Here is a 23,068-nt window from a genome sequence, read left to right on the forward strand (position 1 = left end):
CAGCTAGTAAAGAATCTGCCTGCAATGAGGGAGACCTGGGTTTGATCCCTGGGTTGGGAATAAGCTCTTGAAGAAGGAAATAGCTACCCACTCCAGTATTCTAGCCTGGAGAATTCCATGAACTGTATAGTTCATGGCGTCACAAAGTCAGACACGACTGAGTGACTTTCACATTCAATTGTTTCTGAAATATATAGACTTATCTCCATTGTGTTTGCATGCATTTATATGTCCATCACGTGTTTGCATGTGTGTGTGTCTTGGATAATATGTGAAAATTGGAGTGTGAGTGATATGTATATTTTTTAGACCTAAAGAATATGACATATTGTTCACATGAAGTTCAGTTTTTCACATGTTGTTATTTGTAAGATGGAACCTCAAATACTTTTGAAATAAAGCAACAAGAATCTTCAAACTAATGTTTATACTTGGCTGTTGTTGTTATTTAGTCACTAAGTCATGTTTGGAACTTTAGTGACCCCCTGGACTGTAGCCCACCAGGATCCTCTGTCCATGGAATGCTGTACAGTTCAATACCATCTGATTGATACCATCTGATCATGGTCAACATGAAGAATAACAGAATACAGCCCAGTTATTTAAACTGTGCCATTTTGAAATAGTGTTTATATAGCAAATGAAAGCTGAAGCAGTATGAATAGAATATAAGCAGAGGGGGGAAAATGTTTTGTTGATTATTAATTATTCCTGTTACATAATTTTATTAAATCTTTTAAATGTTTTGTGTTATTATGTAATGCTATGTATTATTATGTAATATAGATAGATGTTAGATTTATAGATGAAATGAAGAAAATATTTGCAAAACATTTTTGCAACAATTTGTAGCTAGACTATACAAAAATATTTATAAATAATAAAAACACAACCCAATTAAAAATAGAGACATGGTTGAACAGATACCTCACCAACAGATACATAAATGGTAATTAATGATATAATAAATAATAATTATGAAAATAATAGTAAACAGCAAAAACATAAGTTATAGAAATATATTTTGCAGTTATACCTGTCTTTTTATGTCCAGGCTTCAAGTGAGTGTTCTCTGTGGTGCTTCTCAATGTCACGTCAGTTGACCAGCCATTGAAGACACAAGTTATATGCTCAGTAGCTCATTGTGTTTCTGAGATACCAGAGAAGGATGTTCCATACTTTCAGTAATATTTTCACACATAAAAATAAAAGATAGGGGGGAAAACAAATACTTTGCTTGCAATTAACCTTTAGTCTGTAAGATGCCACTTACTTAGAAAAAGTTTTCAAATTAATTTGGATTAGATTGGGTATAGAAGGTTCTTGACTTGTTATTGGACATCACTTAAGAAAGGTATTTGATTTTGTATTATCGCTTTCTTAGCACCCCTGCCTCACAACATCTTGTTGCACTTTATGTATTTTAATTGATTAAAGAAATATATGTATTTAAGATCTATCAAGTGTTTAAAATGATTCAGGCATGATTCTCAGCATTTAGTCAAACATGCAACAGTCATTGATGTAGGTACTATACTCTCCTAATTTTACAGGTCAGACAATTGAGACAGAAAAAATAAGTAACTTGATCAAAGTGCAATTGACTAGTTGGGTACAAGAGATAGCAAAGGAACGAAAGGAATCTGGCTTCCTCTCTAATCCAGTAATTTCGTAAATGCAATCTTGTTAATGAGATATTCTACACATGAAAACACACACAGACACAATCTCTGAGGTTCTTACTATATCTTTTAAGACAACCTATTACAATCTGTTCTAGCATTAAGTCCCAGCTCCTAATGGTTGGAAGTGACAGACTTTATTTTCTTGGGCTCCAAAATCACTGCAGATGGTGACTACAGCCATGAAATTAAAAGACACTTGCTCCATGGAAGAAAAGGTATGACAAACATAGACAGCATATTAAAAAGCAGAGACATTACTTTAGCAACAAAGGTCCATTGAGTCAAAGCTATAGTTTTTCAAGTAGTCATGTATGGATGTGAAAGATGGACCATAAAGAAAGCTGAGTGCCAAAGAATTGATGCTTTTGAACTGTCATGTTGGAGAAGACTCTTGAGAACCCTTTGGCCTGTAAGAAGATCAAACCAGTCAATAATAAAGGAATATTCATTGGCAGGGCTGATTTTGAAGCTGAAGCTCCAATACTTTGGTCACCTTATATGAAGAAATGACTCATTGGAAAAGACCCCATAGCTGGTAAAGATTGAAGGCAGGAGAAGGAGATGACAGAGGATGAGATGCTTGGATGGCATCATCAACTCTATGGACATGAGTTTGAACAAGCTCTGGGAGTTGGTGATGGACAGGAAGGCCTGGCATGCTGCAGTCCATGGGGTTGCAAAGAGTCAGACACAACTGAGTGACTGAACTGAACTGAATAGTTGGAAAGTTATCCAACTATTAGTTTGAAGCAATTTTGAAACTTTCAAATGTTTCCTTTATATGGGGGCTATGAAATGTGTTTGGCTCTGTGAAAACAAGTGTTTGGGAGGAGGAACTAAGATGGCAGAGGAGTAGGACGGGGAAAACACTTTCTCCCCCACAAATTCATCAAAAGAACATTTAAACGCTGAGTAAATTCCACAAAACAACTTCTGAATGCTGGCAGAGGACATCAGGCACCCAGAAAAGCAACCCAAGTCTTCAGAAGGAGAGAGAAGAAATACAGCTCCACTCACCAGAACACCGACACAAGCTTCCCTAACCAAGAAACCTTGACAAGCCACCTGTACAAACCCACACAGAGTGAAGAAATGCCACAATAAAGAGAACTACACAAACTGCCAGAATACAGAAAGGACACCCTAAACTCAGCAATTTAAACAAGATGAAGAGACAGAGGAATACCCAGCAGATAAAGGAACAGGATAAATGCCCACCAAACCAAACAAAAGAGGAAGAGATAGGGAATCTACCTGATAAAGAATTCCGAATAATGATAGTGAAATTAATCCAAAATCTTGAAATCAAAATGGAATCACAGATAAATAGCCTGGAGACAAAGATTGAGAAGATGCAAGAAAGGTTTAACAAGGACCTAGAAGAAATAAAAAAGAGTCAATATATAATGAATAATGCAATAAATGAAATTAAAAACACTCTGGAGGCAACAAATAGTAGAATAACAGAGGCAGAAGATAGGATTAGTGAATTAGAAGGTAGAATGGTAGAAATAAATGAATCAGAGAGGATAAAAGAAAAACGAATTAAAAGAAATGAGGATAATCTCAGAGACCTCCAGGACAATATTAAATGCTACAACATTCGAATCATAGGGGTCCCAGAAGAAGAAGACAAAAAGAAAGACCATGAGAAAATACTTGAAGAGATAATAGTTGAAAACTTCCCTAAAATGGGGAAGGAAATAATCACCCAAGTCCAAGAAAGCCAGAGAGTCCCAAACAGGATAAACCCAAGACAAAACACCCCAAGACACATATTAATCAAATTAACAAAGATCAAACACAAAGAACAAATATTAAAAGCAGCAAGGGAAAAACAACAAATAACACACAAGGGAATTCCCATAAGGATAACAGCTGATCTTTCAACACAAACTCTTCAAGCCAGGAGGGAATGGCAAGACATACTTACAGTGATGAAAGAAAATAACCTACAGCCCAGATTATTGTACCCAGCAAGGATCTCATTCAAATATGAAGGAGAAATCAAAAGCTTCACAGACAACCAAAAGCTGAGAGAATTCAGCACCACCAAACCAGCTCTCCAACAAATACTAAAGGATATTCTCTAGACAGGAAACACAAAAACGGTGTATAAACTCAAGCCCAAAACAATAAAGTAAATGGCAATGGGATCATACTTATCAGTAATTACCTTAAACGTAAATGGGTTGAATGCCCTAACCAAAAGACAAAGACTGGCTGAATGGATACAAAAACAAGACCCCTACATATGTTGTCTACAAGAGACCCACCTCAAAACAGGGGACACATACAGACTGAAAGTGAAGGGCTGGAAAAAGATTTTCCATGCAAATAGGGACCAAAAGAAAGCAGGAGTAGCAATACTTATATCAGATAAAATAGACTTTAAAACAAAGGCTGTGAAAAGAGATAAAGATGGTCACTACATAATGATCAAAGGATCAATCCAAGAAGAAGACATAACAATTATAAATATATGTGCACCCAACACGGGAGCACTACAATATGTAAGGCAAATGCTAACAAGTATGAAAGGAGAAATTAACAATAACACAATAATAGTGGGAGACTTTAATACCCCACTCACACCTATGGATAGATCAACTAAACAGAAAATTAACAAGGAAACACAAACTTTAAATGATACAATAGACCAGTTAGACCTAATTGATGTCTATAGGACATTTCATCCCAAAACAATGAATTTCACCTTTTTCTCAAGCGCACACGGAACCTTCTCCAGGATAGATCACATCCTGGGCCATAAATCTAGCCTTGGTAAATTCAAAAAAATAGAAATCATTCCAAGCATCTTTTCTGACCACAATGCAGTAAGATTAGATCTCAGTTACAGGAGAAAAACTATTAAAAATTCCAACATATGGAGGCTGAACAACACGCTGCTGAATAACCAACAAATCACAGAAGAAATCAAAAAAGAAATAAAAATTTGCATAGAAACTAATGAAAATGAAAACACAACAACCCAAAACCTATGGGACACTGTAAAAGTAGTCCTAAGGGGAAACTTCATAGCAATACAGGCATACCTCAAGAAACAAGAAAAAAGTCAAATAAATAACCCAACCCTACACCTAAAGCAACTAGAAAAGGAAGAAATGAAGAACCCCAGGGTTAGTAGAAGGAAAGAAATCTTAAAAATTAGGGCAGAAATACATGCAAAAGAAATAAAAGAGATCATAGCAAAAATCAACAAAGCCAAAAGCTGGTTCTTTGAAAGGATAAATAAAATTGACAAACCATTAACCAGACTTATCAAGAAACAAAGGGAGAAAAATCAAATCAACAAAATTAGAAATGAAAATGGAGAGATCACAACAGACAACACAGAAATACAAAGGATCATAAGAGACTACTATCAACAATTATATGCCAATAAAATGGACAACGTGGAAGAAATGGACAAATTCTTAGAAAAGTACAACTTTCCAAAACTCGACCAGGAAGAAATAGAAAATCTTAAGAGACCCATCACAAGCACGGAAATTGAAACTGTAATCAAAAATCTTCCAGCAAACAAAAGTCCAGGTCCAGACAGCTTCAAAGCTGAATTCTACCAAAAGTTTAGAGAAGAGCTAACACCTATCCTGCTCAAACTCTTCCAGAAAATTGCAGAGGAAGGTAAACTTCCAAACTCATTCTATGAGGCCACCATCACCCTAATACCAAAACCTGACAAAGACCCCACAAAAAAAGAAAACTACAGGCCAATATCCCTGATGAACATAGATGCAAAAATCCTTAACAAAATTCTAGCAATCAGAATCCAACAACACATTAAAAAGATCATACCACCATGACCAAGTGGGCTTTATCCCAGGGATGCAAGGATTCTTCAATATCCACAAATCAATCAATGTAATACACCACATCAACAATTGAAAAATAAAAACCATATGATTATCTCAATAGATGCAGAGAAAGCCTTTGATAAAATTCAACATCCATTTATGATAAGAACTCTCCAGAAAGCAGGAATAGAAGGAACATACCTCAACATAATAAAAGCTATATATGACAAACCCACAGCAAACATTATCCTCAATGGTGAAAAATTGAAAGCATTTCCTCTAAAGTCAGGAACAAGACAAGGGTGCCCACTTTCACCATTACTATTCAACATAGTTTTGGAAGTTTTGGCCACAGCAATCAGAGCAGAAAAAGAAATAAAAGGAATCCAAATTGGAAAAGAAGAAGTAAAACTCTCACTATTTGCAGATGACATGATCCTCTACATAGAAAACCCTAAAGATTCCGCCAGAAAATTACTAGAAATAATCAATGACTATAGTAAAGTTGCAGGATATAAAATCAACACACAGAAATCCCTTGCATTCCTATACACTAATAATGAGAAAACAGAAAGAGAAATTAAGGAAACAATTCCATTCACCATTGCAATGGAAAGAATAAAATACTTAGGAATATATCTACCTAAAGAAACTAAAGACCTATATATAGAAAACTATAAAACACTGGTGAAAGAAATCAAAGAGGACACTAATAGATGGAGAAATATACCATGTTCATGGATTCAAAGAATCAATATAGTGAAAATGAGTATACTACCCAAAGCAATTTATAGATTCAATGCAATCCCTATCAAGCTACCAACGGTATTCTTCATAGAGCTAGAAAAAATCATTTCACAATTTGTATAGAAATACAAAAAACCTCGAATAGCTAAAGCTATCTTGAGAAAGAAGAATGGAACTGGAGGAATCAACCTACCTGACTTCAGGCTCTATTACAAAGCCACAGTTATCAAGACAGTATGGTACTGGCACAAAGACAGAAAGATTGATCAATGGAACAAAATAGAAAGCCCAGAGATAAATCCACACACCTATGGACACCTTATCTTTGACAAAGGAGGCAAGAATATACAATGGATTAAAGACAATCTCTTTAACAAGTAGTGCTGAGAAAACTGGTCAACCACTTGTAAAAGAATGAAACTAGAGCAGTTTCTAACACCATACACAAAAATAAACTCAAAATGGATTAAAGATCTCAACGTAAGACCAGAAACTATAAAACTCCCAGAGGAGAACATAGGCAAAACACTCTCCGACTTACATCACAGCAGGATCCTCTATGACCCATCTCCCAGAATATTGGAAATAAAAGCAAAAATAAACAAATGTGACCTAATTAAACTTAAAAGCTTCTGCACAACAAAGGAAACTATTAGCAAGGTGAAAAGGCAGCCTTCAGAATGGGAGAAAATAATGGCAAATGAAGCAACTGACAAATAACTAATCTCAAAAATATACAAGCATCTCCTACAGCTCAACTCCAGAAAAATAAATGACCCAATCAAAAAAATGGGCCAAATAACTAAATAGACATTTCTCCAAAGAAGACATACAGATGGCTAACAAACACATGAAAAGATGCTCAACATCACTCATTATCAGAGAAATGCAAATCAAAACCACAATGAGGTACCATTTCACGCGAGTCAGAATGGCTGCAATCCAAAAGTCTACAAGCAATAAATGCTGGAGAGGGTGTGGAGAAAAGGGAACCCTCTTATACTGTTGGTGGGAATGCAAACTAGTACAGCCACTATGGAGAACAGTGTGGAGATTCCTTTAAAAACTGGAAATAGAACTGCCTTATGACCCAGCAATCCCACTGCTGGGCATACACACTGAGGAAACCAGAAGGGAAAGAGACACGTGTACCCCAATGTTCATCACAGCCCTGTTTATAATAGCCAAGACATGGAAGCAACCTAGATGCCCATCAGCAGATGAATGGATAAGAAAGCTGTGGTACATATACACAATGGAGTATTACTCAGCCATTAAAAAGAATACACTTGAATCAGTTCTAATGAGGTGGATGAAACTGGAACCTATTATACAGAGTGAAGTAAGCCAGAAAGAAAAACACCAATACAGTATACTAACGCATATATATGGAATTTAGAAAGATGGTAACGATAACCCTGCATACGAGACAGCAAAAGAGACACTGATGTATAGAACAGTCTTATGGACTCTGTGGGAGAGGGTGGGAAGATTTGGGAGAATGGCATTGAAACATGTAAAATATCATGTATGAAACGAGATGCCAGTCCAGGTTCAATGCACGATACTGGATGCTTGGGGCTGGTGCACTGGGACGACCCAGAGGGAGGGTATGGGGAGGGAGGAGGGAGGAGGGTTCAGGATGGGGAACACATGTATACCTGTGGTGGATTCATTTTGATATTTGGCAAAACTAATACAATTATGTAAAGTTTAAAAATAAAATAAAATTAATTAAAAAAAAAAAGAAAGGTGGTAACAAAAACCCTGTGTACGAGACAGCAAAAGAGACACTGATGTATAGATCAGTCTTATGGACTCTGTGGGAGAGGGAGAGGGTGGGGAGATTTAGGAGAATGGCATTGAAACATGTATAATATCATGTATGAAATGAGTCGCCAGTCCAGGATTGATGCACGATACTGGATGCTTGGGGCTGGTGCACTGGGACGACCCAGAGGGAGGGTATGGGGAGGGAGGAGGGAGGAGGGTTCAGGATGGGGAACACAGGTATACCTGTGGCGGATTCATTTCGATATTTGGCAAAACTAATACAATATTGTAAAGTTTAAAAATAAAATAAAATTTAAAAATAAAAAATAAAAAAACAAGTGTTTGATAAAATGTTTGTGTGAGAAGTTGTGTATGTGCTGGCAAGGTTGTGGCAGGTTCTTAGCTACAGTTTGTCCCAGGCACTGCAGGGATAAAGCATCCACCTGTAAATGCAGGATAAGCAAGAGATACAGGTTCCATCCCTGGGTGGGGAAGATTCCCTGGAGGAGGAAATAGCAATCCACTCCAGTATTCTTGTCTGGATAATTTCAAGGACAAAAGAGCCTGACAGGTTATAGTCCATAGGGTTGCAAAGAGTTGGACATGACCGAGCATACACACATACAAGCTGGAGTTTGTAATCAGGGATTTAGATGAATCCTGGAACCTTATATCTCAGGAGGGATTTATCTTTGGTTTTAAGACATTTTTAGCAGCGTCTTTTACGTCTTTGTTTCTCAAACTATAAATCAAAGGATTCAGCATTGGGATGATGATGGTGTAGAACACTGAGATGATTTTATTAGTGTTTGGAGAATACAGGTAGCTGGGTCGTGAGTAAATGAAGAGCAGAGTTCCCTGGTAGGTGGCCACGGATGTCAGGTGAGAAGCACAGGTAGAGAAGGTCTTCTTCCTCCTGCTGGAAGAATGGATCTTTAAGACTGAGAGCAGACTGTAAAAGTAGGAGATGATGAAAACGATGAAGAAGATAATTTCCACTGAGCTGCCCTATGGGGAGAGAAGCCACTCATTAAGTGACGTGTCTGTGCACAATAACTTAAGGTCACAGAAAAAATGATTAATGACATTTTTATCAGAGTATTTCAGAGTAAACGCAAAGGATGTGTGCACCAGGGAACTCATATTGCCTCCAAAGTATGACAAGATGATCAACCATATGCAGATGCCCCAAGACATCACAACCATGTACAGTAAAGGGATATGGCAACATAGCGGTCACACGCCATGGCAGCCAAGATAAAGGATTCGGTATCTGTGAAAGTACAAAAGAAATAAAACTACAGGGCACAGCTGTGATAGGAAATTGACTTGTTCTGAGAGAGGAAGTTGACAAGTATTTTGGGAATGATGACTGAAGAATAGCAAAGGTCTACAAAGGATAGATTACTAAGGAAAAAATGCATGGGCATTTGAAGATGCAGATCAACTCTGATTAACATCATCAATCCAACGTTCCCCATTAAAATCATAGAGTACAAAGTCAGAAACAGGAGATACTGGACAATGTGCAGTTCAGGGCAAGTTGGAAACCCTAACAGAATAAATTCAGTCACCAAGGTATAGTTTCCATCTTAAAAGTCATATTCTGTGCTGTTTTCTTCTTATGAGAATTCTAACATCCTAAGATGCTATGTTGATAGAGAAAAAAATTAGATATAATTATAAGGTTATTTTGTTGTTTCAACAAACAAACAAGCAATCAAGAGTCCCAGACCAAATATCCTTCCAAATATAAATCCTGAGAAACATATTTCAGAATTTAGTAGCTTTATCTCATGGTTGATAGTTTTATTTTGTTTGATTAATAGCTAGTTCTTCCACTGGACAGACATGTGCAGATAACATCTCATATTTCTTACTTTTTAATTCTCAAGTATAGACCTATAGCTACTACAGAGAAGTAAATGAATAATGAAGTAATAAATGAAATGATGATAAGAGAGAAAATATATCTGTTATTAAAAGTATGTTAACTTGAGTACATCTTGCAATGATAACTCTAGAACAATGTACTCCTTCTGTCCAGTATTTAATAAATAGCAGTGTGTTGTACTCTTGATTGTGATTAGAATGATGCAATGAAATATACTTCAGCTATTTAAAAAAAATAAAAGCAAAAGTGATTAGTGAAATTAAAGCAAATGTCAGTAAACATCAGCTGAGAGCATGTTTTAGAAAGTGACAAGTTTAAGGCAAATCCTTAAATCCTGTCAAGATACTAAGTTAAGGAGATTAAAGTAATTAACTGCTTTTCTCTTTGGCATTCTTTATCTTCTTGGCTTCTAGTAAGCACAGCATAAATATAAGATGACTGAGTAAAGTGGGCAAAAAAATTAGTATTAACTTCTCATTTTTAAAAATTACTCTATATAGCCTCCTCACTAATTATATATGTGAGCAAACACAAATAGCTACATTTAATTTTTATCCTAGTATAATTCAGGATGTTGAGTCTAAGAATTTTGTCAACTTCTGTTTCTGTAATCTCAGAAATTTTCTGGAAGCAAGGATAATTTGAACATGACTTTGAAATATAAGACTTTTTATTGTAGCCTTGAAGGATGACTTGGAAATCTATAAAACAAGCAAGTGAAACCTCCAATGAGCTTTGTTACTACTGCCACAGTTGGCTAGAACAAATGGTTGGGGTCATTCTCTCACTTATATAAAATTATTGAGACAGTACAGAGCTAAGAACTTCATTGTTGTAATATCATCTAATCACTAAAAGTATGCTATAACATAGGCACAGAAAAGTCTAAGAGAATTAGAAGGGTTAGGATACTGTCTTATGTTATTACCTCAAAGAGTGTGAATGAGATGCAGTATCTTGTTAGGATAGTAGTTAATTTATTCTTATTTTGCCTGTTTTCAACGTAATCAGAGTGTTCAGAAATGATATGACCTAAATTTAGAGTTAATAAGCATTTGGTTAGAATCTCATATTAGCCATGTGGACTGTATGACCTTGCACAATTATGTGTGTGTATGTGTGTATATGTGTGTGTGTGTATATATATATATATATATATAGAGAGAGAGAGAGAGAGAGAGAATCTGTTATACTTAATACATATACTATATGTATATTATTATATATAACATATATATTTAAAATTTTACTATAATAATGACAACAGTATTTCACGTGGTTTCTCTGCCAGGTTAAATGAGGAAAACTATCTATCTATACTTTCTTGCTGTTTTACTTTAGATAGATTGGCAAATAATAGGTAAAGAGTGAAGATTAGTTTCAATTACTCCACTGCTCTCTGCTCAGCAGTAAAGAATCCATTTGCCAAAGCAGGAGATGTGGGTTCAATCCCTGATCTGGGAAGATCTTCTAGAGAAGAAAATGGGAACCCACTCCAGTATCCTTGCCTGGAGAATTTCATGGACAGAGAGGCCTGATGGGCTACAGTTCCATGGGGTCACAAAGAGTCGGACACAGCTTAACGACTAAACAACAACAGAAACAACCCCACTGCTCTCACTTATCCCTAGCTAATAATTAGAACTATGTCACTAGATTTTTTAAAATAATAGTTATCATTTATATAATGATTGTGATGTGAAATGCAATATTCTAAACACTTTACATATAATTTATTTACTTGTCATACAAAAGTATACTAACAAAGTTTCACAGCAGTTGCTGTCACTGTAGTATTTCTCTTACAGTTGAGGGAGCTAAAGCACAGAGAGCTGGAGAGCTAAGACGTGATGAAAATAGGATTGGAGCCCAGGCTCCTGCCTCCAAAACTTCAAGACAGATGGGCTGTGTAAGCTAGATTCTCATTATTGATTCCGTATGTTACATGGGGACATTGAAGCTTAATGTTCCAAGTCAGTCCGCAAGTAGTTGACAGGTATAATTCAAATTCAGATATGTGTGAAGTCAAAGCTCACAACGACAACCATGAAGGTGGTTAGAGAATTAACAGTGTGGCCTCCATGAGACAGGCTCTGGTGCAGACTTGCTGAAGGCAGCGCAGAATGACTCAAGTTATTTCCTGAAAACACAGTCCATTACTCTCGGGGACTCACAGCGAGCATCCCGTCCAATAGACTAAGAAGGGTTTCCCTGGTGGCTCAACCCTTAAAGAATCTGCCTACAATGCAGGAGAATGCCTACGATTCAGGAGACCTGGGTTTGATCCCTGGTCAGGAACATTCCCTGGTGAAAGAAATGGCAGTCCATTCTAGTATTCCTACCTGGGAAATCCAATGGACAGAGGAGCTTGGCAGGGCCTCAGTTGCAAAGAGTGGAACACGACTTAGTAACTAAATCAACTCTACCACCACCACCACCATCCACGTAGAGAAACGTGAGTGAGGAGAGAAGCACGAAGGGAAAAGTCAGAGATGAGAGTGAATCTTGGATTCTTGCTTTTCAATGGGAATGACCAAAAAGATTCAATCAAACTGAAGTGATTTGCTAAATTTTTCATAAATATATAGCAAAATAATGTTAGAATAGAAAATAAATTAATTGAAACTATCATGTTTCAGTTTATTTCTGTTAACAAAAAAGAAAATATTTTAAAAAGGTAAGTGTCTCAGATACCTGTAGAAGCTACAGAAGAATGGCACAGGTAGATTTATTTGTGGATAATATGCTAATACATATGATTTTGTAACTATTTTGACACATGTCAGTGATCTCAGATCCATAAAAGTCTTTTTTTGCATCAATAAAGCCAATCTGGTAAACACATAAGCTACTTACAAAGGAGGAGACATTTTCCTATTACCTAGATAAATAATTTCACCAATAGAACCAAGGACTTTTATATACATTCGCAGGTAGTTAGGGACCTAATAACCGAAGGTTCCAAACATGTTCATTTCCAAGAGATTCCTAGGGAATAATTAGTAGGTTATTGTGAATTATTATTTTGAAACAACTTCATAATTATAATAGCAATTCTGTTAGCATTAGTTTGAAGAGGCAATTTTTACTCTCAGTAATATTGTGGTGGTTTTTTCCTGACACTTGAAATCCCACTAGAGTCCTATACTCTGATACTGTAAAGGTTCTTTTAAATAGTTCATATATTTTAAAATGTAGCTCTCATTTAAATTATTTCAAAACCACATGGAAGTTCCTAAAAATGTTACTTGATACCCTCAGCACTGAAATGTAATATATTTTGTTGCACTGAAGGGTGAGACCAGCGGAGGCTACTATAGAACCTGTTATCATAGGTGCTTTCTGAGAAGATGAAAGGACTTTATTTTTTAAAATTATCTATCTACCTGTCTGTTTACTTTTGGCTGTGCAGGGTCTTCCTTGCTGTGCCTGGGCTTTCTCTAGTTGCAGAGAGTGGGGGTACTTTCTGTTGCAGACCATGGGCTCTAGAATTTGGGCTCTAATATTGGCTCAGAGGATAAAGCATCTGCCTGCAATGCAGGAGACCCAGGTTCGATCCCTGGGTTGGGAAGATCCCCTGGAGAAGGAAATGGCAACCCACTCCAGTATTCTTGCCTGGAGAATCCCATGTACAGTGGAGCCCGGCAGGTACAGTCCATGGGGTTGCAAAGAGTCAGACACGACTGAGCAAACAAGTTTAAGTTTTTTATCACAGGCTCAACAGTTGGGGTGCATGGCTTAGATGCCCTTTGGCTTGTGGTTATCTCCCTGGACCAGGGATTGATCCCATGTCCTCTGCAGGGGCAGGTAGACTCTTAACCACTGGACCACCAGGAAAGTCCCAGAAGGACTTTAAAATAAGAGTCTTATGCCTGAGAGCATCAAAAGAAGATAAAACCATCCCAGTTAGCAAATACAGTTTTCCATTTTCAACTTGATTGTTCTTATGTGCGTTTTGTATGACAGTTTCACTGCTGCTGCTACTGCTAAATCGCTTCAGTCATGTCTGACTCTGTGCAACCCCATAGACGGTAGCCCACCAGGCTCCCCCGTACCTGGGATTCTCCAGGCAAGAACACTGGAGTGGGTTGCCATTTCCTTCTCCAGTGCATGAAAGTGAAAAGTGAAAATGAAGTCGCTCAGTCATGTCCGACCCTCAGCGACCCCATGGACTGCAGCCCACCAGGCTCCTCCATCCATGGGAGTTTCCAGGCAAGAGTACTGGAGTGGTTGCCATTTCCTTCTCTGGACAGTTTCACTAAACAATGATATTTCAGCTGCTCTCAGAAACAATTGCAGAACTTTTGGTAATTACACAGTACTAGAGTACCCAAACTGGAAATTTGCATGGCTACAAACACAGAGCTGTCTTCCCTTCACAGCATTTGCCAAATTTTAAATTGCTTGGAGTGGGGGGTTAAAGATATGTCAAAAACCTCTGAAATACAAGAGTAGACAATTCTATATTACTTTCGTGCTGAAGAGACTCCAAGAAAGCTTAAGTACTTATGTGAAAGTCTTAGGTCATTATGTCCTAGTAAGAGGGGTGAACTGGAGACACAGTGCATGTTGCCAAAACCAAAAGAATCAGTTTTCTATTGAATGGAGCTTGTCACTCTTAATTGCATCAGAAAAATAGTTGAAGCTTCATTGATTTGAGAAATTCTGTAGAACATCTTTGTAGTCTGTATGGCATGTAATAAACAAATTACTAAGCATGATAACAGGAAAGATTTTATGCCCATACAAGAGGGAAAATGCCAAAAGCAAATACACATTGAACCAAAATTGGAGTTGGCAAGCAAGAGTTTAAAAATAATTCTAAAAACATCCTAAAGAAAACTGTCCAAAAAAAAATTGAAAATGACAAAAGTTGGGAGACATTCCACAAATGATTGGAAACCTTAGAAAATAAAATAGAACTGAAAAATACATCTAAATTAACAACTTATTGAGTGGATTTATTGATACATTGAATTTTGAAAAGCAAAGAATTGGATGAAAAGTGACAAGGTCAAAAGGGTTTGTATGAAGTATCTTTGGTTTGAAACTTGCAAATAATGTGGTAAAGGGGGTCATCAAGAAAATATATGCTACTTCCACTCAAATACTTAAATGCTTACCATAAATAAGCCTTAAGAAAACAGACTTTCCTAGCAAATGCACATTGGCATTGCTTGAGAGGAATGAACTTAAAAAATGTTTTCCATATACCCAAGAAGCTAGAATTCTTGCATCTTTCAGACAATAGATGGCACCAGAGACAGCTATATAATCTAGCTCAGTTCAGTTCAGTTCAGTTGCTCAGTCGTTTCCAATTCTTTGCGATCCCATGAATTGCAGCATTCCAGGCCTCCCTGTCCATCACCAACTCCCAGAGTTCACTCAAACTCACATCTATCGAGTCAGTGATGCCATCGAGCCATGTCATCCTCTGTCGTCCCTTTCTCCTCCTGCCCACAATCCCTCCTAGCATCAGAGTATTTTCCAGTGAGTCAACTCTTCACATGAGGTGGCCAAAGCATTGGAGTTTCAGCTTTAGCGTCATTCCTTCCAAAGAAATCCCAGGGCTGATCTCCTTCAGAATGGACTGGTTGGATCTCCTTGCAGTCCAAGGGACTCTCAAGAGTCTTCTCCAACACCACAGTTCAAAAGCATCGATTTTTCAGCACTCAGCTTTCTTCACAGTCCAACTCTCACATGCATACATGATCACTGGAAAAACCATAGCCTTGACTAGACAGACCTTTGTTGGCAAAGTAATGTCTCTGCTTTTGAATATGCTATCTAGGTTGGTCATAACTTTCCTTCCAAGGAGTAAGCATCTTTTAATTCCATGGCTGCCATCACCATCTGCAGTAATTCTGGAGCCCCCCCCAAAAAAAGTCTGACACTGTTTCCACTGTTTACCCATCTATTTCCCATAAAGTGATGGGACCGGATGCCATGATCTTCGTGTTCTGAATGTTGAGCTTTAAGCCAACTTTTTCACTCTCCACTTTCACTTTCATCAAGAGGCTTTTTAGATCCTCTTCACTTTCTGCCATAAGGGTGGTGTCATCTGCATATCTGAGGTTATTGATATTTCTCCCAGCAATCTTGATTCCAGCTTGTGCTCCTTCCAGCCCAGCATTTCTCATGATGTACTCTGCATATAAGTTAAATAAGCAGGGTGACAATATACAGCCTTGACGTACTCCTTTTCCTATTTGGAACCAGTCTGCTGTTTCATGTCCAGTTCTAACTGTTGCTTCCTGGCCTGCATATAGGTTTCTCAAGAGGCAGGTCAGGTTGTCTGGCATTCCCATCTCTTGAAGAATCTTCCACAGTTTATTGTGATTCACACAGTCGAAGGTTTTGGCATACTCAATAAAGCAGAAATAGATGTTTTTCTGGAACGCTCTTGCTTTTTCGATGAGCCAGCAGATGTTGGCAATTTGATCTCTGGTTCCTCTGCCTTTTCTAAAACCAGCTTGAACATCTGGAAGTTCACAGTTCATGTATTCCTGAAGCCTGGCTTGGAGAATTTTGAGCATTACTTTACTAGCGTGTGAGATGAGTGCAATCTAGTTAGTATGCCTCTAAGTCAGTCTGAAAAAGTAAACTTTCAGTATTCTTAAAGATTTTTGTGTAATTAAGATTTCCAATTATGTTAGTACTCTGTTTCTCACCATGTATATATGGGTTTTTTTAAGAAATTTAAATTTTCTTTTAAAAATTCTCCCATTACTCAGTAAATTTGTAACACTCCTCTCTGTGCAGGAAACTGTGACTTTCAGATTCCAGTAAACCATCATCAAACAAAAATTCCTGATTCTTCTCATCCTTGGTATCAATATCCAGATATTCTTGTTGTTTAGTCTCTAAGTCACGTCTGACTCTTTGCAACCCCATGGACTGTAACCCACCAGGCTCTTCTTTCCATAGAATTTCATAGGCAAGAATACCGGAGTGGGTTGCCATTTCCTCCTCCAGGGGATCTTGCTGACCGAGTGATCAAACCTGGGTCTCCTGCACTGTAGGTGGATTCTTTATCACTGAACCACTGGGGAAGCCCTGATATCCCAATAAGTTGAATTAATTTTATGGCAGGTCAGTAAAATACAATTGAATTAAAGTTGAATTCATGTTCTAGAATAAGCATCAAATTATTGTTTATAATCTCACATATAGGGCTCTTCATGGGAGGCTGTGAGACAAGTATATCTCAATACCCACCAGTCATAATTTCAAATATTTATATAGAGGTCTTAACCAGCTTCAAGCATGTATACCGTTCAGATGGTCTGAACAAGTTGCTCTCTCAAGACTGTTTGTGTGGTCTTTGAAAATATTTCTCACTGAAGGAATGATGTGAGGAGTACACAGGTCCAGTTTGCCAGTCAACCAGATGTCACCTTCTCCAGATGACCTCCTCCCATGGTCCTAAATGAATCTGTCAAACGAATCTCTTTGTGTGCATAAGTCCTAAGTTGCTTCAGTCGTGTCCGACTCTTTGTGACCCTCTGGACTGCAGCTCACCAGACTCCTCTGTGGAGTGGATTGCCATACTCTCCCCCAGGGTATCTTCCTGACCCAGGGACTGAACCTGCAGCTCAACAGGCAGACTCTTTACCACTGAGCCATTGGGGAAGCCTGAATCCGTTTATACACAATGTCATATCCATATTTCCAGAAGGAGTTGAATGCAGTTAATATCTTGAAAAAATTGTATGAGATGGCCAAGCTACTGAGATACCCTATGAGTAGTCAAGTAAAGTATCTTGTGTCCCTTTAGAGGTGAAAGCAAACTTCCTCTGAGAGGCATTCGAAATAGGCACTGAACAGAATATATTAGCTAAATCTATAGCTGCAAAATACTTGATACTTGCTAATGAATGAAGTCAGTAATTTCATTGTTATTGCCTATGGAGCCTTCATAGCTGGGGCTACAGCGTTAAGGTTGTGATCATATGGTGTCATTCATTATTTCCATTTTATGGACCAGCCTAACTGGGTTGTAAAATGGAGAAGTGTTGGGAGCTAATCCCAACGCCCCCTCCCCACCTCCTCCATGCACCTCCCCACGCACCCCACCCCCTTCCTGAATCAACTTGATCTGGAGAAAGGGGATGGATGAAGGTGGAAGACAAGGCAAGAACACAAACCAAGGGCCCCAGGGCATTGTGCGGCTCCTTGGTGCCGGGTAGGGGGATGGAGTCCTTCGTCTCTGTTCCCTGCAGCTTGTACCCCGGGACTGGGAACATGCTGCCTCTGGGCCAGCCTGTACTCTCTGAGCCCAGACGGCCTGACCAGAGGCAAAGCAAAAGTCCTCCTGCCTTCCTGGGGAGGCCAGGGCTGCTGGGGCCCCAATCATCTCCAACTACAGGAAGGTCCAGCTTACGGCCATTCTCTCCCAGGTGAACCCCAGCCTGAACCTGGGGCTGTGCAAGGCCAGCCCCCAGGAAGGGGCATTCAGGGAGCCTGCGGACAGACAGGTTTGCACAGGCTCACCAGGCCTCACTCTTTACACAGCCCAACCAGCCGCAAGCTGCCAGTGTCAGCCCAAAGAGTCTGCTCCCCAAGAACGGACTGCAGCAGTCTGGGCAGGCACAGAAGGATGGGGAAGACGAGAAAAGGAAGGTGCTTTCTGGCCCTCAGTTCAGATCAGTTCAGTTCAGTCACTCAGTCGTGTCCAACTCTTTGTGACCCCATGAATTGCAACACGCCAGGCCTCCCTGCCCATCACCAACTCCCAGCTGAATTCCAGAAAAATAAACGACCCAATCAAAAAGTGGGCCAAAGAACTAAACAGACATTTCTCCAAAGAAGACATACAGATGGCTAACAAACACATGAAAAGATGCTCAACATCACTCATTATCAGAGAAATGCAAATCAAAACCACAATGAGGTACCATTTCACGCCAGTCAGAATGGCTGCTATCCAAAAGTCTACAAGCAATAAATGCTGGAGAGGGTGTGGAGAAAAGGGAACTCTCTTACACTGTTGGTGGGAATGCAAACTAGTACAGCCACTATGGAGAACAGTGTGGAGATTCCTTTAAAAACTGGAAATAGAACTGCTTTATGACCCAGCAATCCCACTGCTGGGCATACACACTGAGGAAATCAGAAGGGAAAGAGACATGTGTGCCCCAATATTCATCGCAGCACTGTTTATAATAGCCAAGACATGGAAGCAACCTAGATGTCCATCAGCAGATGAATGGATAAGAAAGCTGTGGTACATATACACAATGGAGTATTACTCAGCCATTAAAAAGAATTCATTTGAATCAGTTCTAATGAGGTGGATGAAACTGGAGCCTATTACACAGAGTGAAGTAAGCCAGAAAGAAAAATACCAATACAGTGTACTAACGCATATATATGGAATTTAGAAAGATGGTAATGATAACCCTGTGTGCAAGACAGCAAAAGAGACAGATGTATAGAACAGTCTTATGGACTCTGTGGGAGAGGGAGAGGGTGGGATGATTTGGGAGAATGGCATTGAAACATGTATAATATCATATATGAAATGAATAGCCAGTCCAAGTTCGATGCATGATACTGGATGCTTGGGGCTGATGCACTGGGACGACCCAGAGGGATGGTATGGGGAGGGAGGAGGGAGGGGGTTTCGGGATGGGGAACATGAGTATACCTGCGGAAGATTCATGTTGATGTATGGCAAAACCAATACAATATTGTAAAGTAATTAACCTCCAATTAAAATAAATAAATTTTTTAAAAAAGAAAATAAAATTGAGACAGCTTCTCTGAAGGTTGGTGGTTCATTATAAAGGTAATTGCACACTTACAAAACACATTTATCCAGAAATCCCAATTTATAGAGAAATGAAAACTTGTATTTACACAAAAATCCATTACCAAACATTCAGGGCAGCTATAACAGTGAAATTCTGGAAACAGCAACATGTTCTTCACCCAAGGAATGAGTAAACAAACTCTGGTATATTACATAGTGCGAGACACTACTAAGAAATATAAATATGCAAACTATATTGATGCAGGCAGCAATATGCTAAATTATTTATGCAAAGTTAAAATTCAGACTTAAAAGGCTTTATGATTCCATTTATATGACACTTTGAAAAAGGCATATGGACAGAGGACTGGTCAGCTGGTAGTAAATTGGTAGGGTATTAACTAGAGAGACAAAAAACTGAGAATTTTGGAGAGTTATCAAGCTGTTCTGTATTTTGATCATGTTTTTGGTAACATAACTCTGTGAATTTGTCAGACTTCTCAAAAAGTTTACAACAAAAAAAGTGCATTTTAATTTGCATGCAAATTTAAAATAATATAGAATATATTTTAAAATGCTATCAATTAATGAAAACATCTCTATGGTATTATACATGGCTATTTCCTTGAACCAGTCTAAAGAGGACCTTTTATCCTTATTTAACAATCAATTACCTTTGACAACTAGACTGCCATGGTCAGCCTGTGGGTTTTAGAAATAATCTCAGTTAGATGCTGGCAGGAGGTCTTTGTCGTTCCTGAGTCACTTGTTTGTCAGACGCTCTCATACACCCAATTGATACAGTTTGTAGATAGGGACACAAAGATGATGACAGTAAAATTTAATGTTAAAACAAAACATGTTTGTTATGTCATAGTTGTTTGAATAATACATGCATAGATCTGATAGATAGAGTGCCTGATGAACTATGGAATGAGGTTCGTGACATTGTACAGGAGACAGGGATCAAGACCATTCCCATGGAAAAGAAATGCAAAAAAGCAAAAAAAAGAAATGCAAAAAAGCAAAATGGCTGTCTGGAGAGGCCTTACAAATAACTGTGAAAAGAAGAGAAGTGAAAAGCAAAGGAGAAAAGGAAAGATATAAACATCTGAATGCAGAGTTCCAAAGAATAGCAAGAAGAGATAAGAAAGCCTTCTTCAGCGATCAATGCAAAGAAATAGAGGAAAACAACAGAATGGGAAAGACTAGGGATCTCTTCAAGAAAATCAGAGACACCAAAGGAACATTTCATGCAAAAATGGGCTAGATAAAGGACAGAAATGGTATGGACCTAACAGAAGCAGAAGATATTAAGAAGAGATGGCAAGAATACACAGAAGAACTGTACAAAACAGATCTTCATGACCCAGATAATCACGATGGTGTGATCCCTGACCTAGAGCCAGACATCCTGGAATGTGAAGTCAAGTGGGCCTTAGAAAGCATCACTAAGAGCAAAGCTAGTGGAGGTGATGGAGTTCCAGTTGAGCTATTTCAAATCCTGAAAGATAATGCTGTGAAAGTGCTGCAGTCAATATGCCAGCAAATTTGGAAAACTCAGCAGTGGCCACAGGACTGGAAAAGGTCAGTTTTCATTCCAATCCCAAAGAAAGGCAATGCCAAAGAATGCTCAAACTACCACACAGTTGCACTCATCTCACACGCTAGTAAAGTAATGCTCAAAATTCTCCAAGCCAGGCTTCAGCAATACATGAACCTTGAACTTCCAGATGTTCAAGCTGGTTTTAGAAAAGACAGAGGAATCAGAAATCAAATTGCCAACATCTGCTGGATCATGGAAAAAGCAAGAGAGTTCCAGAAAAGCATCTATTTCTGCTTTATTGACTATGCCAAAGCCTTTCACTGTGTGAATCACAATAAACTGTGGAAAATTTTGAAAGAGATGGGAATAGCAGACCACCTGACCTGCCTCTCTTTATAGATGGTGGTAAATTATGTGTCCAGATATTTTAAATATAATAGCTCTTCTGTCACATCAAATAAAATATAAAGATAAAATAAAATAAAAAACTTTGTGGTAGGCAGATTAAGGGAGTCTAAAAGATGGCTTATGCTAAATGGAAGAACTTTGGAATATATTTGTTTCCATAGCAGGATAAAGATAGTAGTTGGAATAAAGTTACTATACATCTATTTCAGATAACAATTTTGCCTGAATTATCCACCTTGGACTAATATGATCACAATGATTCTCTGGGTGTGGAAGAGAGAGGAAGAAGACTTGGAGTCAGAGAGTCATTTAAAGACTGTGCTACTGGCACTGTAGAAGGAGGAAACACCATGCTCCAAAGAATGCAAGTTGCCCCTGGAAACTGCAATAGAAAAGGGAATTCAGTTCTCACCTGGAACATCCTGAAATATCTAAGCCCTCCAGATTTCAGGCTTCTGATTTCTATATGTTTAAGACAGAAAGTTGTTGTTGTTGTGTGTGTGTGTGTGTGTGTTTTTTTAAGCCACTATTGTGTTAACTTCTTATAGCAGCAGTAGGAATCCAATACAGATATTTATCCAATAAAATATAGTTGGCAGAAACTAAGTCTAAATTTTTCAAATCATTCAGATAGAAACTTTAAGGAGGTTGTTGTGTGTTGAAACCTATTTTAAACAGGAGTGCATGCATGCTCAGTCACTCAGTCATGTCCCACTCTCTGCAACGCTATGGACTGTAACCAACCAGGCTCCTCAGTCCATGGGGTTCTCCAGGCAAGAACACTGGAGTGGGCTGCCAGGCCCTCCTCCAGGGGACCTTCCCGACCAAGGGAACAGACTTGAGTCTCTTGCATTACAGGCAGATTGTTTACCACCGAGCCACGGGGGAAGCCCTTAAGTAGGAGTAATTAGAATTAATTTAGAGATATTTGACAGAATTAACTGGTACAGAGAATTTCTCATCACATAATATAAAAACAGTTCTCACCTTAAAGGCTTTGAGAATTTAATGTAGTGAAAATAATCCCTTATTAAAATTAAAGTCACCCATGAGAAACCTATATGCAGGTCAGGAAGCAACAGTTAGAACTGGACATGGAACAACAGACTGGTTCCAAATAGGAAAAGGAGTACGTCAAGGCTGTATATTGTCACCCTGCTTATTTAACTTATATGCAGAGTACATCATGAGAAACGCTGGGCTGGAAGAAGCACAAGCTGGAATCAAGATTGCTGGGAGAAATATCAATAACTTCAGATATGCAGATGATACCACCCTTATGGCAGAAAGTGAAGAGGAACTCAAAAGCCTCTTGATGAAAGTGAAAGTGGAGAGTGGAAAAGTTGGCTTAAAGCTCAACATTCAGAACACGAAGATCATGGCATCCGGTCCCATCACTTCATGGGAAATAGATGGAGAAACAGTGGAAACAGTGTCAGACTT

At 38.4% G+C, this 23,068-nt stretch overlaps 1 pseudogene; it reads right to left on the bottom strand.

Moving 5' to 3' along the window:
- Window positions 1-8,698: 8,698 nt before the first annotated feature.
- On the bottom strand, window positions 8,699-18,163 carry LOC147367954 (olfactory receptor 5I1-like; annotated as a pseudogene).
- Between the last annotated feature and the right edge of the window lie 4,905 nt (window positions 18,164-23,068).

This window comes from Bos grunniens, chromosome 7 (assembly GCF_055505025.1).
Source record: "Bos grunniens cultivar Pamir isolate PY7600 chromosome 7, Bosgru_T2T1.0, whole genome shotgun sequence".
NCBI lineage: Eukaryota > Metazoa > Chordata > Mammalia > Artiodactyla > Bovidae > Bos > Bos grunniens.